Here is a 15,866-nt window from a genome sequence, read left to right as displayed (position 1 = left end):
ATTGGTGGTAGGTTACCAGGCGACCCTCGGCAACTACCACCGAAGAAGTAATACACAAATGTAAGTGGAAATACAGTATTTATTCAGAGGGACGATACGTGATGAAAACTACAGGAATTACTCGTCTCCCTCTCCTCCCCTCTCCCCCTCGCCCGGGGGGGAGGGAGAATAAAAAGAGAGAGGCAGGTTACTTGTTTTTTTTTTCTCTCTCCATTCAGTCGATGTCCTCCTTCAACTTGTTTGTCTCACTTCCACACGTTCGTGCCTGAATGTAATAAAACCTCTGGTCGTATGCCATATGCCCACAGGCTGAATGCCTCCCTTATGTGATTCCACACCAATATCCCTTTTACGCCCCAATCCCATTGTATTTTCGTTCTTCTGTACACTTGTATGAGCATGTGCAAATGTATTCACACTGGCGCACACACATATATCAAGACCAATAGTCCTATCACGACCCCAAAAGTCACGATGTAGCAGATGCTACTCTGCAGCATGGGTTCACTCATCCATACGACAGGGGACCCACTCCCCCTTCCCTTCTTCCTCTTTTTCACTCGTTTGTGGGTGCGCCCCCCTGCCCCCCCCCTTGTTCATGTGTTAGAGTGTGTAGTACCCATAACACAGGCCGTTGCACAATTGAAGGACTTGCAAATCATGACCCTCTTAGAATCATTCCAAAACGATTATGTGCGGGGATTGGGTCGCGGTTGGTTGCTCCCATTTCAGAGGCTTTCGATTTTTTTTTTTTTTTTTTTTTTCTTAAGATTGAGGGGTTTTTGGGGTACGGGGGAGTGGTTGAATCAATTGATGTTATGGACGATGTACCTTGGTCACGTGAAACTGAGTTTGTACTGTTGTTGATGAAGTTTTGTATCAATTTAACATGCGAACATAGCGGGAATTGAAATGTACCATTGTGAAATTGAAGTAATTTAAGAGCGATTATATACGCAAGCAGGGAAATTGCTAGACCATTTACAATGTGCATATTCCTCGTGTTATGGTGAATGATGTACGTGTATGGGGTGTGAGTATGGAACAATGTGTGCATGTACCAGGGGGGTTACAATGTGATATGAGAAGCCCTGAGTTTCATACAGTGCACGCAAATTTGCTCAGGTGGTATTTCACATCTGGTGGCGGATATAGTTTGAATTACAGGAGAGGTATTGTGATGAGGGAAAGTATGGATCAGAAGGGAGGGGAGGAGGGGGGCTGTCAATGAGGCGATGGTATGAGGAAATAACGTGGAATTTTGTGTTCTACATTTACAGAGATAAATGAACATTGAAATTTTGGGTGAACAAGTGACTTAATAATTTTATGTGAAACAGATGTGAATTCAATGGGTCAACAATTTTTTTTATTTCTGCGCACGGAGTTAAAAATTATTTAAAAATTAATTTCCTGTTCCGTAAATTGACAGGCAAAATTACAAAACTATTTTCGGAAAAAATTCCGAACATTCAGAAAAAAGGCGGATTTGTTCTTCAATTTTTACTGAATACTATCTTCACTGACAGATTAAATTAATTGTTTAATTTTTAAACAATTTTTCTGGCCCGACCCGATAGAGAATATAATTCTTGAACTTGAATCGCAGTTATTTACGTCACAACAATAAAAAAAAGTCTCATCAATATTGAACAGACAGCACACCAGACAGTGCCCTAAAATATTGAATATCCATTACCCCATAATAACCCTAAATGTAACTATACACCATCGGCCTAACGCACCAGTCGACATTTTCAATTCACCATTCCCTGTCTTGAATGGCTCATAACTGTACAGAGAAACGGAAATCCGTGAATCGTTAGTGCATTGAATCGAGTAGAAATTATGTCAACTTGATATTCCATCACACCTGTCTCGGTTGAGCAGTCTGGTTGGAGGACAGTGAGGGTTAGAGATGGAGTTTGCCCGGTTGTTTGAATAATTGAGTAGTCGTGGATAGTCAAGAATGTCTAATGCCAGTTCACCAACCACCGGCCAATCCAACCATCTCAATACATCTGACCAACCACAAGTCTGAATGATCAAATATCCAACATATCTATTCTTCTAATCAACGAATTACCATTCACCAGTCTAGTCATGCTATTTTCATTACAACTGTTGTGAATGATCCAGCACCAACGGAAATGACTAATTGACATTGTAATTGACAGGCATTAGAGTGAGAAGGAGCGAACTAGCCAATCAATCTTGAAACAACAGCGAAAAACTGTCTAGCGCACTATCCCGGAAATAGTTACAAATTAGGTTTGAGTGGGGTTTTAGTGTCTCAGTTAGTTTGCCCAGTTGAGGCCAAGGGTCATGGCTTGAATGAACCTACTGTAACTAGGTCTGTCCTCTCCCTGATGTACGATTCATTGGGAAAGAGCATGTGAAGCGTGTGACATCGTACAAGTGGCCGTTGGCCAATAAAAACAAATAAACTCGAATTTATAAGCCAAGTGGTAACAGAGGAGATCGATTTAAACAGCTAAAGATGGACACCACTGTAAATATTGTCAATAATTTTTTTATAACCGAACAATTATGAATAATCATCAACAAGGGCTCGTTGAATGATTATCATCAGTGCCTCCACCAGAATTCATCCGAGATCACACTCACCACCATAATCAAAAAGGAAATGGTAACGAGAGCTTAACGTACGTCTGCCGGAAGTACTTGTCAGCCACTTAAGTAGGCTTAGAGGGGGTTGACGCGATGTGTATTATTTCGAAGTATACGTAACCGGCTCGTGCTACACCAACGACATGCAGGAACCATACCCACTCTCTTCTATATACGTGCTGTAGGCCATCCCAACTCAAGCGTTGCTCATAATTGGTATCGTGCCTCCGATCCACCACGTATAACACCAGAGCTATATCTTTTGGTACCTCTACATGAACAGTTTCATGTAGCACGAAGCACGCTAACTTATCGGGTGATGTATCCAGTGATGGAGAGCCTGCATTAATCCCAAAATAAATTTTTTCTTTATTTATTTATTTTGTATTTCTTTTTTTAAATTTCCTCCAACGGAGTTGATGCATTTTTTAATGTGTCATATACATGACATGTTAATCGATTCGCTCTCATTTTCGAGCTTCTGAAGAATTTAAAAAAAGTTTTCAATGTTTTCACACATCCACGTAAAATTTCAATTCGCCAATCGTTCATAACTTGTAACATAACTTGTAATCTAAGGCAGATACCAAAATGTTGAATATGACCTTTTTTGTAGCTTAACATTGGCTCTCCAAAAAAGGTTATCATGAAAATATCGCCATCACCTCTGGATTCTACGTAATTTATGAAAATTCTTCCCAGTTTATAACAGCTTATTTAAAATGTTTACCGCTTCGCTGCTAATTCCTACCCCATTTATTTTTTATTCATATCCCGTACCAGATACATCACAGAACGTGTCGTATTATCGACCTTTCGGGAATCCCAAGAATAATGAAACTACCATTCATTCTACTTATTCAAGTTATTCCGCGCATCTTGATGCTTTCTGCGTAATATTTCAGGTGGATGGAGGCTGGGCGTATGTACATAGAAACACATACGGATAAATAAATAATACCTATAGGAGGAAAGTGTACGTGGCTTCGTGTATAACGTCGCTTACTTGCCAGTGGAAGCATAAATATTTATACGTACGTAGACGTGCAGTGCATAAGTGCGCAAGCGTGAATCGTGGATAGAATATCCTTTGGGTTGTGAGTATGTTTCAACCTGACTACAACATTTACTTGTATTTGTGAACCATTACTGGGATGAAATCAATGTGGGTGTGTGGATAGAATTCTCCGGGGAGTTATGGTGAAGAGCAGATTGTGGAAGATTTTCGGATGATATAACGAATTCGTTGATCGTTTGAGATGTGAAGAAGAAGCATTTTACCTACTTTATTTTTATTAAAACATGACGTGTCACGATCTTTGGACGGAGAGAAAAATTCTTGAAAAATTACGTGCCTATTCCGTAATTCACCAGTCAAAAATATATTCGATACAAAATTACAGAAGTTCACCAAAAAAATCCGTAACTGTTCCGTAATTTTTACCGAATATTATTTTGACTGACAAATTACGGAACAGTAACATAATTTATCAAGAATTTTTTTCTCTCCGTGTGGGCGTGAGAATAGTCTTCTCTATTATTAAGTAGTAAAATTGAATACAATAAATAAAGTAAGATAATATACAAATATATAATATATTCGTTCCAAAAAACGTTCCACTGAATTTTTTAATAAAGGGATACCCGTTGTTTTTTCAAATATCTTTCAAAGTCGTTTACGAACGGCTAATTACATGCTTTCGATGCTGAGGGGTTTCAGCACAGCGTGTAATTGATTTGTTGATCTCTCTGTGTGTCATTATATGAAAAAATATCGGAAAATAATCGTGGGGTTGTTCCACGAAAAGGATAAATGACACAGAATAGATATTCCAGTGAAACCATTTAAACAATTCCCCCCCGCACGTACTTTTTTTTTTTTTCTTCTCGTGTTCCACTTTGCAGAGCCCTCGAGGCATGTCACACTGTAATACACGTACGATTGAGTGAATGAAAATAAACGATGTGTCAACACTTTATTGGCTAGCAGTTCAACAACCAGTGGTGTTTATTAATTGAATTTTAGGTATAAATAAAAATGTTGAGTGTCTTGGTAACTCGTTATTGCTCTTTTAACATTTCGCGGAAGTAGAGAATTTGCAAAGCTCGTGGTGGTCATTGTAATCTAGCTGAAGGTGCTAAATTAATGATTGCTAATCATACATTCTATTGGATATTTGCATAACAACCGTGACTACATTTTTTAGCATGTGTTAACTGCGTAACCCTGGGCAATTTAATGTTTGTTAATAAAGTAATGGATATGCTTGTTACAATCAAGTTGATCGAGTTGATTTATTCGTCGGTTTAAATGAAACAACGGTTGATAACGTCTGGTTGATGAAGTATTTTTATCGGCAAATAATTACTGAACAAATGGGGCGACTCCGATGGGTCTCTCTTCATTTTTTTTTTTACTATGAAATGATGGAAAGAGAGGAAATGATGAAGAGATCATTGAAGATCATAGAGGACCCAATCGTTGAGAATATTAATATTTGTTAATGGTGTAATCCTCAAACAAACACCCCCCGTGTCTTATTCTAAATGAAGTTATACGATAACATCTGTTTGAGAAAGAATTTTTCATTTTCAATGTCTCCTGAAAGACTGATGCGATTTTAATGAGGCTGAACTCATTTTCAAGCATATGAAAATGTCATTGAAATGAAAAGGCACTTACGGAATTTTACTGGGTCGATCTAGAATTATTGAAGATTTAAGTAGACCTCACACTATTAATGTCTCTTAACGATGGGATAAATATCCAATTAAACTGATGATTCATAATTATTCATTATTATATATGCAGTCAAATTTGATAACATCGAATTGATGACACGAAAATATCGTGAAAATGAATACTGGGAAATTTTCCGCCGCTGATCTACAATTATCGAGGATAAGAGAAGACGTATTTACTTTATTAAAGTTTGTTGATGATGTAATGGATAGACTCCCTTCAATTGATATTGATTTATCAATTATCACAATTGAAACAACATGTAATAACATTTCCGTCTGAAGTTTTTTCGACTTTGAATATCTCCCTAATCAGTCATACCAGCGTAATGAATTTATTCTCATTTTGGAGATAACGGAAAAATTAGTAAATTCAGCTCAAGTTAATTAAGATCATAAGGAATATTTTACAAGTTGTATCATCATAATAAATAATTATATTATGCTCCACATGACATATCAAATATGCCTATGGTATCACAAGGATTAAAAGCACGAGATAACACTCTCGCAATGTTGTATTGAAAAAAAATAAAGATAGCGCATGGACTATCAGCAGGGTGGAGGGAAGAGGGGGGGGGAGGGGACGTGAAAATAAGACAAACTACGCAAAAAAGATGGATGAATATCCGTATGAATAATGAAAATAGTATTGGCCTTCCTAATCGACATTTTTTTTTTTCATTTTGTGATAAGCAAAATAGGTTAACTTGTCGAATAATTTTTCTTCAAGTGGAAAAATGACTTAATGACAACTCCTTATCGAACGAATTATCTTGTAGTTGTTCGGCACTTCGGTGTCTTATAATTGTACATGTGGGAGTGTAAAATAGATTGTAGTTGTGAAACCAGATCTTCTATAATCATCACTCACTTCTAGATGAATATTTGCTTGACATTCAAATGTTTCAGTGTTTTTACAATTATTAAAATTATTATCGATTCCAGGATAATATTATTATTAGTATGATATTTGAGTAAAATGCATGACTTGCGGTGGAAAGAAAACTTAGAAATCGGGACAAGGACGTATAAATCATGGTCGTATAATCGGCTACTATTGACAGAGGAAAAAAAAAAAAAGAGACGAGAGAAATAGTGATTATGTTTGACATTTTTCGAGCATCTTTTTTACATCTGTATGTTGAAAACAATGACTTCTATTTTTCGTTCTGTTAAACGCACCAATTACATGGAAATTGAGCATTGAAAGTAAGACAATGCGCGATGTTTTTATCGCTTTAAAGAAAAAAAAAAAAGTTTGAGATTCTTCTTGGCAATTAACTTTTCAATGACCGGAAATCTTCCGGTGTTTCATTTCGACGTTGAGCAACAATGGACAATAACTTGGAGAAAATTTTAAACAAAATGGAGAATGTTAGAAGCAGAGTTTAGGAAAATTTTGTGAAACCGCTAGTGAGAGCTCCCACAAATATTAAAAAATGTTACGCAACATCTGCTTGATTATCGTTATTTCTATCTGAACCAACATTTTCATGAGAAGAAAAAAAAAATACAAATATTTATTACTCCCTGGTTGACACAGGTATTCCTGTCTCTCAAATATTTGAAAAGAAATTATCAATACATTCTACGACGGAAACGAGATAAAGAGGCATCTTGTTACCTGTTGATAAGTCTCTGTAAGACGTAAAACTTCATGCAACTGTATTTGATAAATAAACATATAACACAATTAACCACATTTTCTACCGAATTGATGGCGCAAGAACGATACAAAATTTGCTGGGACAATCGTCAGTTAATAATCGAACGAATAAACGAGTTATCTCTCGTTCCACAGTACTGATGATAAATTGAACTCGAAGTTACGCATCACGATGATTTGTGACGTGCGAGTGCAACCGAGGAAGTGGAATACTAATGATAAAGATCGATTCAAGTAATTGAGAAGGCCGATGTGGGCATTACAAACTTCCCAGTCATTTTAATCATTAATTAAAATATTCGTAATTACGCGAGTCAATGACGATCAGCAATTACGAATAAATGATAAACTTAATACAGAATTATGTTGATGAGATAAAAGATTACGTATTAATATAATATTTCAGTCTCTGTAAAAATTATAACCGCGACAAATCATCCGTTGAAATATAAAGATTGAACAGCTGATAAAACGGGACATTGTTGTCACTCTTGTCATTCGTGTTCCCCTTTCAGCCGATAACAATTACAACCGATTAATTAATAACAAAATATTGATGACCGGAAAAGGGAAAAATAACTGGTATAATCGAAGTTTCAAACGAAAATCGATCCACAGTTAATAAAATCGAAAAGCACGACAAGTCACGAGAATTCTATCTCTCGAAATTGTCGATTTTATACCTCTGTGTGTGTGTTCGTCGAGGCGGTAGGCGCAGGAGCACATGGAAGGCATCGATCGGGTGAATGTAGAAACCAACGAGTGAGACAAAGATAAAACTAACTGGAGAAGAAAAAAAAAAAAGAGAGACTGAGAAAAGAGAAAACATGGTCACACTATAACAATCCAGCTGAACACGGGTACGTTCCCATATCCGTGCGATAAAACACGATCGATGAACCTTTCTTTCTCTCTCTTTTTCTGTCTTTCTCTCTCTCTCTCTCTCTCTCTTCAGCTAATGCGACCATCACAGCTCGGGCACTCAACGCCAAATTGCTATAATATTTCGGGGCAGCTTGGTGGCCAGCCAAACGCGTCTTTCTTCTTGTTCCATTCTGCTCGGCTTTTGCATTACTATATATGTCGTGTGGGGAATTATATACGTATATACGATCGGTTCGTACAAAACGGACATTTCCTTTGTCCCACGCTTGTAAACCGATTTCACAGAGCAAGCGCCGATAAATGTGGAGTGATAGAAATTTTTTTTTTATCTGAATTTCTCAGGTCAATTCGGGGAAATTTTCAATTTAAAAAAAATGAGATATTTTTAGATGTGATGAAATCAACATTCGATACATCTGCATACAATTGATTGGAGTTTTTTTTAAAACATCAGGATCCCATTGGAAATTTCGGATTCATATTTCAATTTAAATAATAATTTTACTAGTCCTCAATGCAATTTTGCAAAATTAAAAATTCACAATAACAAGAACGAAAAATCAAACCATTTAGTAAACAGCTCCGAGAATCTCAAAAGAAATAAACAGATTATACGATAACCGAGTAAATGTTAATTTACTCGACTGCAATTGACATTTAATTGATGATTATCAGAAAGATCACTTGAGTTTATCAATTGATGGATAATTTATGCAGCAACAGTGATGAGTACGAAGTCGTTTTTAACATTGACTCCAATGCCTCATAGTCAGCTCACTCAATTATTAATGATTGTATGCATTCATCGACACATGTTGTACTGAAAATATTCGCGTGTGTTTACATACATATGAAGTGTGGAAAACACGTATCGAATCCATGTTAAATGCATAATTAAATGCTATTGACAGAATATCGAGTTACATTAATTCTGGGAAAACTCCCCCAACAAAGGGATGACTAGACTGAAAGGGTGGAAGGATGAAAGGAACAGAGGGGTAGATGGCTGAGTAATTTCACTTTCCGAACTATCCCTCTGTATATCCTAATAATGAATAAACTATTTCCAAGCGTTATTTTCTCCACGAAAATAAATTTTACGTTAAAATTATCCCTCCAGGGGGTGAAACGAGGGACGGAGGTTAGTTTTATCCCAAAATTTACCCTCCCAAATCCAATCTGTCCAACAAAACTTGACCTAAAAGGTGATTTATTGTCATTTCACTCCACGTTTTACCCTCTAGAGTTTTAATTATCATCATAATTTTTTTTTATTTATCCATTCTACTGAATATAGAATTATTAGCTTGAAAAATTCATGTATTTACCCCTTCAACTATAAGATGTTGAGCACTAGTAGTTGATCGAAGCGATGAATATATAGTGCAAAGAACCATGCCCACGATAATGCTGAATAATTGGACTACGCCACTTGAACGCAAGCATATCGAACTACAAATGATAATTTATGGAGGCACTAATACGACTTGTCAGTGGTTGTATGGAATCTACAACTTGCTGTTGTAGAGTATGTGCACAAGTTTAAAGTTTATTCACTGGCTATTTGAGGGTATTCAAGTACTTCAGCTATTTTTTTTTTCCACCACTGAAATGGTTTTATGGTGTTTATGGTTTTATAGATTTGTTGTTTGAGTTTGGGCTCAAGTTCGAAGGTGTTTTATGATGATTTTATTATTTAAACTGTAGATGTGAATATCTACGTCGTTATTGCAGATGGAAATATTTTTAAAAATTAGAAAGTTAGCTCTTCGAGGAAGATTAATGAAACGATTAAAAAATAATGGAAGACTTTCCGATGGCTGGAAGATTTATCATTATTTATATAAAATAGGAGCATTAAAAAAACTATTATTCGTGTAATTCACGCAATTTAATTGATAAATTAGGCGATTAAATATTACTGAGGCTATAGTGCGGTCAAAGCCACTCCCCGTGAGCAATTTAGTGCACGCACTTCATCACATTGTTTTTATATAAATGAAATTCTTTGTAATATCGTCTGAAAATGCCTGAGTGGGCCATAAAAACCAATGTATTCGGAACAAAAGTGATTTGTGAGTGAGAGAATAACGTCACTTATAGAGTGAAAAGGGAAGGGTCCGTGGGGATAAAGAAAACCAAATAAAATGGATTTTAGTTAACGTTCACGAAGAAATCCTTTGAGAATTCACTAGAGGGAAGGAGGGGAAATTCAAGTTGCCCTCCCGGCTAATTGCGTGACCTTAAACGAACCTATCCCGTCACCATTACCACCACAATGAGGCCGAGTATATTGCGTGAAGCTGCTTCCGTTGCGAGTGACACGCGGCACTGGTAATCTGGCCTCGAATGACACGTGATCTGAGCATTACAAAGTACTAATTTTTCACGAGACCTATACGATGCCCAATAATAAGAGACTTTGTTATTAAATTGTTGGCTTTGAGGATAAAAATCGTGACTTGCCTCGGTAGTTTAATCGAATATACCCGACGAAAGGAGAGAACCATAAGAATTATTTACATCGACGTCGTCTATTAATTTTTTAAAATAAAATTTGGGGTTTTGTTTTCTCCGTAGTACTTGAAAATTTTAAATGACTCATTTTGTGATTAAAAAACAATGAATATCAAGAATATCAACTAAGCTATCGTGAAAAATCGATTTTCGATTACTGATTTTTCGTCATTACAACAATCTATCGATATCAGAAGGATAATAACTCACGAGAATTCGATAAATCAAGTAACGCTTAGGTATCGTCTTAGGACGTAACCCCACCTAAACCCCCCGATGAAGATATTTGTTCACATAAATCCCCAGCAATACATAATTGAGGTGTAATTATCGGAGCGAGTGATGAGACATTTCCGGGCAATCACGATGAGCAGTGGGGTGTAAAATGCCTATTAAAGGAATTCAATCGAGCATCCACGGCTGAATGCCTCACTTCATTGAAAAAAAAAAATAAAAAAGTAAAAACCTTTCCCCCCACCAGCAGTTTGCAACTATTCCACTATTTCCATCGCTTCCATATCGGTATAAAGAAGATTTATGTGCAGTTTGTGGACACGAGGTCGACACCAGGCAAAAGGGAGAGAAAAATAAAAACTATAAAGTGGAAGCTCGGTAAGGGATCACGGACATGTGCGCGCGCACGGGCTACGCAAAATACCGGTTTTTCAACCGCTCGTTGGACTCAACTCGGCAAAAATTTTTCGGGCCAACGACTCATGTATTCACAATATTTGTAGGTCCTGAGGTTGACTTTGAGGTTCATTCTATTTCTTCAGTTTACAAATACATCAGTGTTTTGAATAATTTGATGGTATTGCCTCATCGGTCGATCAAACGTGCGATGGGAAAACACGAATTGACTTTTATGGTCGAGTTAAGTGGGAAACGGTAGCCCTGTTAACATGAGTTTTAAAATTATTTTCTCCTAAAATCATTCGTTTTAAGCTGTGAAACTATTTTGTCAGATCAATGATTATACTATTGCATGTAAGAAAAACAAAAAATTTGTTTTAAAAATTATTTTCAAGTCTGGAATGATAGGGAAAGACGTACATCGTCGATATCCATCAGCATTAAATAAATAATATCGTATATAAACAGTGGTACCGCCCACGCATTTTCGAAATAAAACTGCTAGTCGTAAATTCTCCCGGGTAAAATCATATTCCCGTAGATGTCAGGAATTCTTGCCAACAACAGAAACATTTCTCTGCATTAAATCTCTCCTCCTTTCTTTCTCCCCCCTTTTTCCCAAGCATTGATTTTCATTTTTCTCATTCCACACAAGCCACGCCAAGCTCTGTTAAACCAGAATTTTAACACGACCAAGAGCATCCAACGCTCATTAATTTTTATCAGGCAATTCATTACGAGCAAGCGCTAAACCCAATTAGCCTCGGGGTCACCGGGAGGGGGAAAATATATTGGAAAGATGTCTTCTCCTCATGAAAGGAAATATTCGATTGTAAAAAGAAAAAAAAAAGCCAGATACCGCTGGTGACAAAAAATGGAGGAAAAAAAAAACTTGACGATTTACTAGTCCTTCCTCTTCATTTCGATCGAGGGGGAGAGCATTACTCACGCCTCGGTGAACGTTACAAAGTCATCGCTAACAGCTGATAATGTGTAAAAAGTTGAATATTAAAAAAAAAGATCGATAGAGTGAGGAGATGAAATGAGAAAGTTCCAACGGGAAAATTCAAACGATCTCTACAATTCGACTGTTCGTCGATGGGACTTTTTAAGTTTTATTCTCTCCACTGTGAATCGCACTTCATTTTTAACGACTTGGACATCTACTCACTAAAAAAAACGACTGAAACACTCGTTTCAAATCATGAGAATCGTTAAAGCTCAGCACTAAATTTCGAATTCTATGGATAATCGTTGAATGTATTCGTGTGGACTAAAAATTCCACTGGGAATTTTTTTTAATGTCATCATCACCTTAAGGAAGTGGAAAAACAATTAACGAAAGCTCTCGGCATTTGGCCTGAATATTTTTTAAAGCTTCAAAGAATTAAGAACAGAAATTTTACTTCTTTTTTTTACAATCTATTCGTTCACCAATATATCGTGGATATTCAACGCCTTTCGGCATATCAAAGTCGACGTTTCAGTAACGAGAAAAGCTCTCATGCTCGAAATCCATTTGCAGAAAGCTGAGATACATCCAATAGCTATAGCTTAGTTCTCCCTAGCTCTCTAGAAGCTCAGTCGATCGTCTGGATGGCAGCTGCACCGCCATAGGAAAATACCAATATACATGTGTGCATTCAGCATTTGAGCTTAAAGTACAGATGTATACGTAAATATGGTAAGTAGATGTAAGACGTCCGCCTACAACCGTTGCATATTTCCAGTGAATATGATACGTCAGGGGTCATAGATATTCTAACAATGGAAGTGATCGCATTTACATGCTTTTACCAAAGAAATATCGAAATGGAATTTTCGGGTTCATGATTCCACAAAAAAAAAAAAAATATGATTGATATCCTCAGCTGACTATCGTCAATTCTCCCCACCGTAGCATACTATCTTCCCTATTACCCAAAAACATATTCCAATAAACCCTACCATACTATACACTTCTCATAAAAACCTTCCCAAGTAGACGCCAGACCATGATATCCAGGTGCTTGTCCCTCACTTCGAAATAAAGAAACCGATCCTCTCGACACCATTTTTACCCCTTCACCCTAAATAAACTCACAATTCCAAAGCAAGACTCACCACCTGAAAATGCTAATCTCCCCTACCTAATTATGAAGTAGACAATGAAAGCATTAAAACAAATCCCCTCTCTCGTCCAGGATTAAACTCCAAACAGCAAATCTGTATCAGGAGCTGTTGTAGAGTCGGTCCGAGTTACCTAGAGAAAGAGAGAGAGAGCAAGAGAGAGAGAGCAAGAGAGAGAGAGAGAGACCAGCAGACACATTGCGCGATAGCTCCTGCGCACATGCGCCAGCACGATGAGAACATGGATGAAGAAGGGGGGGACTAGTCCCCCTCTCTGGGAGGGCAGGGGGGAACATCCAATACGTCTTAGTGCCGTTATGAAAGTGAGAGAGAGAGACGAAGAAACACGCCACACAGACAAACAACTCCATAAACACTGAATTGCACGTACTAACCCACACAGATGTACGAAAAAACGTGGTGAAGAGAAGCAGTCCCCGGATATCGGGAAGCGTTCACTGAATCACGTCACCAACTTCCACCATCTCGTGGCGACTTAACGAAATATGAATTGAGGAATAATAAAAAAATCGAGGGGAATTACGAAGAACAACAGATAGGGTGAGAAACACGAGTACAAATAGAATTACTCATGGCTTGTGTTGTCGTTGGGTGAAAAATATTATGGACAATTCCAAGAATAAGCTCAACGAAAATGTAAGCATTGGGAATAGAAGGCGCTACTGGGAGTAAAGGGGAGAAGATTTAATAACACTTAGTATACACAACGTAATCACCATTGGATGTGTAGAGCACGTCTTTCTTCCTCCTCGATGTGCATCCAGCTCAGACGTAAAATGACGAAGAGACACTCTCAGATTATGAATTCTCCTTCCACTGCACACACTTTTATTCACACCGACAATTGTTATTTACCATAAATTAATCACTTAAGCACGAATGTAGAGCACTTGGTGTAGGGTGTGCACGAGGCACATGCACCTGGAGGGGGGGGGGGGAGGTATGAAAAATGAATAAATCACTGGATTCAAGTGAATGGAATTTTACACTGATACGAGCGTGATGTATATAACCTCACAGTAAAAATATATCAATCCAAGAGTAATAATAATCCACGGTAATTCAGTGAGCACGTTCACATTTCACCACTAGTTGAAAAATTTATGGGGGTACATCCAGTTGGTTGCTGACACTACATTTAACACATGTTATTCCAATGTACGGTGAACAAAGAGCACGGTAATATCACTGATAAATTGGTGGCGTTTTAATAAAAATCGTTGGAACGACTCTCGCGTACAACCAGGCCGAGCGCTTGGCGTTAACTGAAGACTCGCGGGTCTCTGTCCTCTCCCCACCCCTCGTAATACAACCAACCGCGCCGTCGAGTCGCCCGGTACATGGGCTGTGGGACAATGGCGCCGAATCACAGGGGCCCGTGACTATTCGAAAACAGTGACAATGGTACGGTTGTAATTCAAAATCATTGAACACGAGTGAATATTTTCATTATTCAAAATTTGTCAGCTTATCACGAATATCATTATCACCGATATTTTCCGGGTACATTTTTATCTTTTTATTCTTTCAAACTGTATTCCAAATTCATAACCATTATCACTTTACAATAGTCATGTGCTTATTAAGTACAATGTGTTACTCATCGCAATTAAGCTTTCATATCTCTTTTTTTCAAAAATAACTTCAAAACTCCGAACATGTTTCTCTTTCTCCCAAAATTATTCCCTCGTTCTGAACAGTTGGTGAACCCTCACGAGTCCCAAAGCGCTTACTTCAGGACATCATTATTGACGCCAGGATTTTACAAAAATTTTGCTGTCGACACCATTGCAGAGACAAGTACCTCCATCTCCGTCAAACCCACACAGTGCGAGACGATTCTCTAATTCTACCTGCCCTATTCTACTGGCAGTCTCGGCACGGCACAGAGAAACCTCACTCCATCCTCGTCGCCCTCATCTCAATTCCCGGTGTATTTCTCTCAGCCACATTTAAAGCACCCCTCTCCGTTCAACACAGAGGTTAAACCGCATAATATTGTCTCACTTTATCTTCCCCCCCCCTCCCTTCCCCCCTGAAGGCTGGCACCCCTCCTAAACCGTATTGTAGCTTGACTATAGTGTGTTCTTACTTCCACTCAATGCTCAAATGCTTCTCTTTTCCTTTCATGTTTTATAGAGAAGAAGGAGGACCCCTTCTGCATGAATCTACGCACCCCTCTCCCTCCTCGCCAGGAAAAATCGCCCCTGAGCATGCACACACATGTATACATACACAATACACACACTGAGGAGAAAAGCCAACCCCTCAGTCAACTCCGAAGTGCACTGGACTAAATAAAAAAAAAAAAAAAAAAAAACGAGTGTCGAAGAATGGTCGGAAAAATTCGATCCGAAGAAGTAATGTAAGCAGGAGAGGAGTGGCAGGAAATGAGTCTTAATTATTAAGTTTTGTTGTAATTCGTAACGGCCAGAAATACGTAAGAAAAGCCAACGTAGCTGAAGAAGTCGAGCGTATACACACACACTTTTGCCACGGTCTTTTGCCTTCTTTTTATGCTTTCATTTTATTTTTTTTCCTCCATCTTCTTTTCACTCCTTCGTTCTGTACCCCCAGCCATCTCTCACTCACTCTCTCTCTCTCTCTTTTTTCGCCGGCTTCTCTCCCGGTTTAGTCCACTGTTTGTTCCTCTTGAATT

At 37.9% G+C, this 15,866-nt stretch overlaps 1 protein-coding gene across 10 annotated transcripts in view; it reads right to left on the bottom strand.

Annotated features, from left to right (window-relative positions):
* The window catches only part of LOC135169692 (zinc finger protein 608-like), a 55,001-nt gene that overhangs the window by 25,390 nt on the left and 13,745 nt on the right, over positions 1-15,866 (bottom strand). The window contains exon 1 of one of the 10 annotated variants that reach the window (XM_064134906.1): positions 13,924-14,508. The exons of 8 other annotated variants lie outside the window; for them this stretch is intronic. The gene's annotated coding sequence lies outside the window, so the exon portion shown is untranslated. Of the gene's footprint in view, positions 1-7,000; positions 7,207-13,923; positions 14,509-15,866 lie in introns of those variants that run through there. One more of the 10 variants, XM_064134913.1, reaches the window with a different exon arrangement.

Source organism: Diachasmimorpha longicaudata, chromosome 15, assembly GCF_034640455.1.
Source record: "Diachasmimorpha longicaudata isolate KC_UGA_2023 chromosome 15, iyDiaLong2, whole genome shotgun sequence".
Classification (NCBI taxonomy): Eukaryota; Metazoa; Arthropoda; class Insecta; order Hymenoptera; family Braconidae; genus Diachasmimorpha; species Diachasmimorpha longicaudata.
The sequence above is the reverse complement of the archived record's forward strand: the minus strand, read 5'-3'. Positions and strand labels throughout refer to the sequence as shown.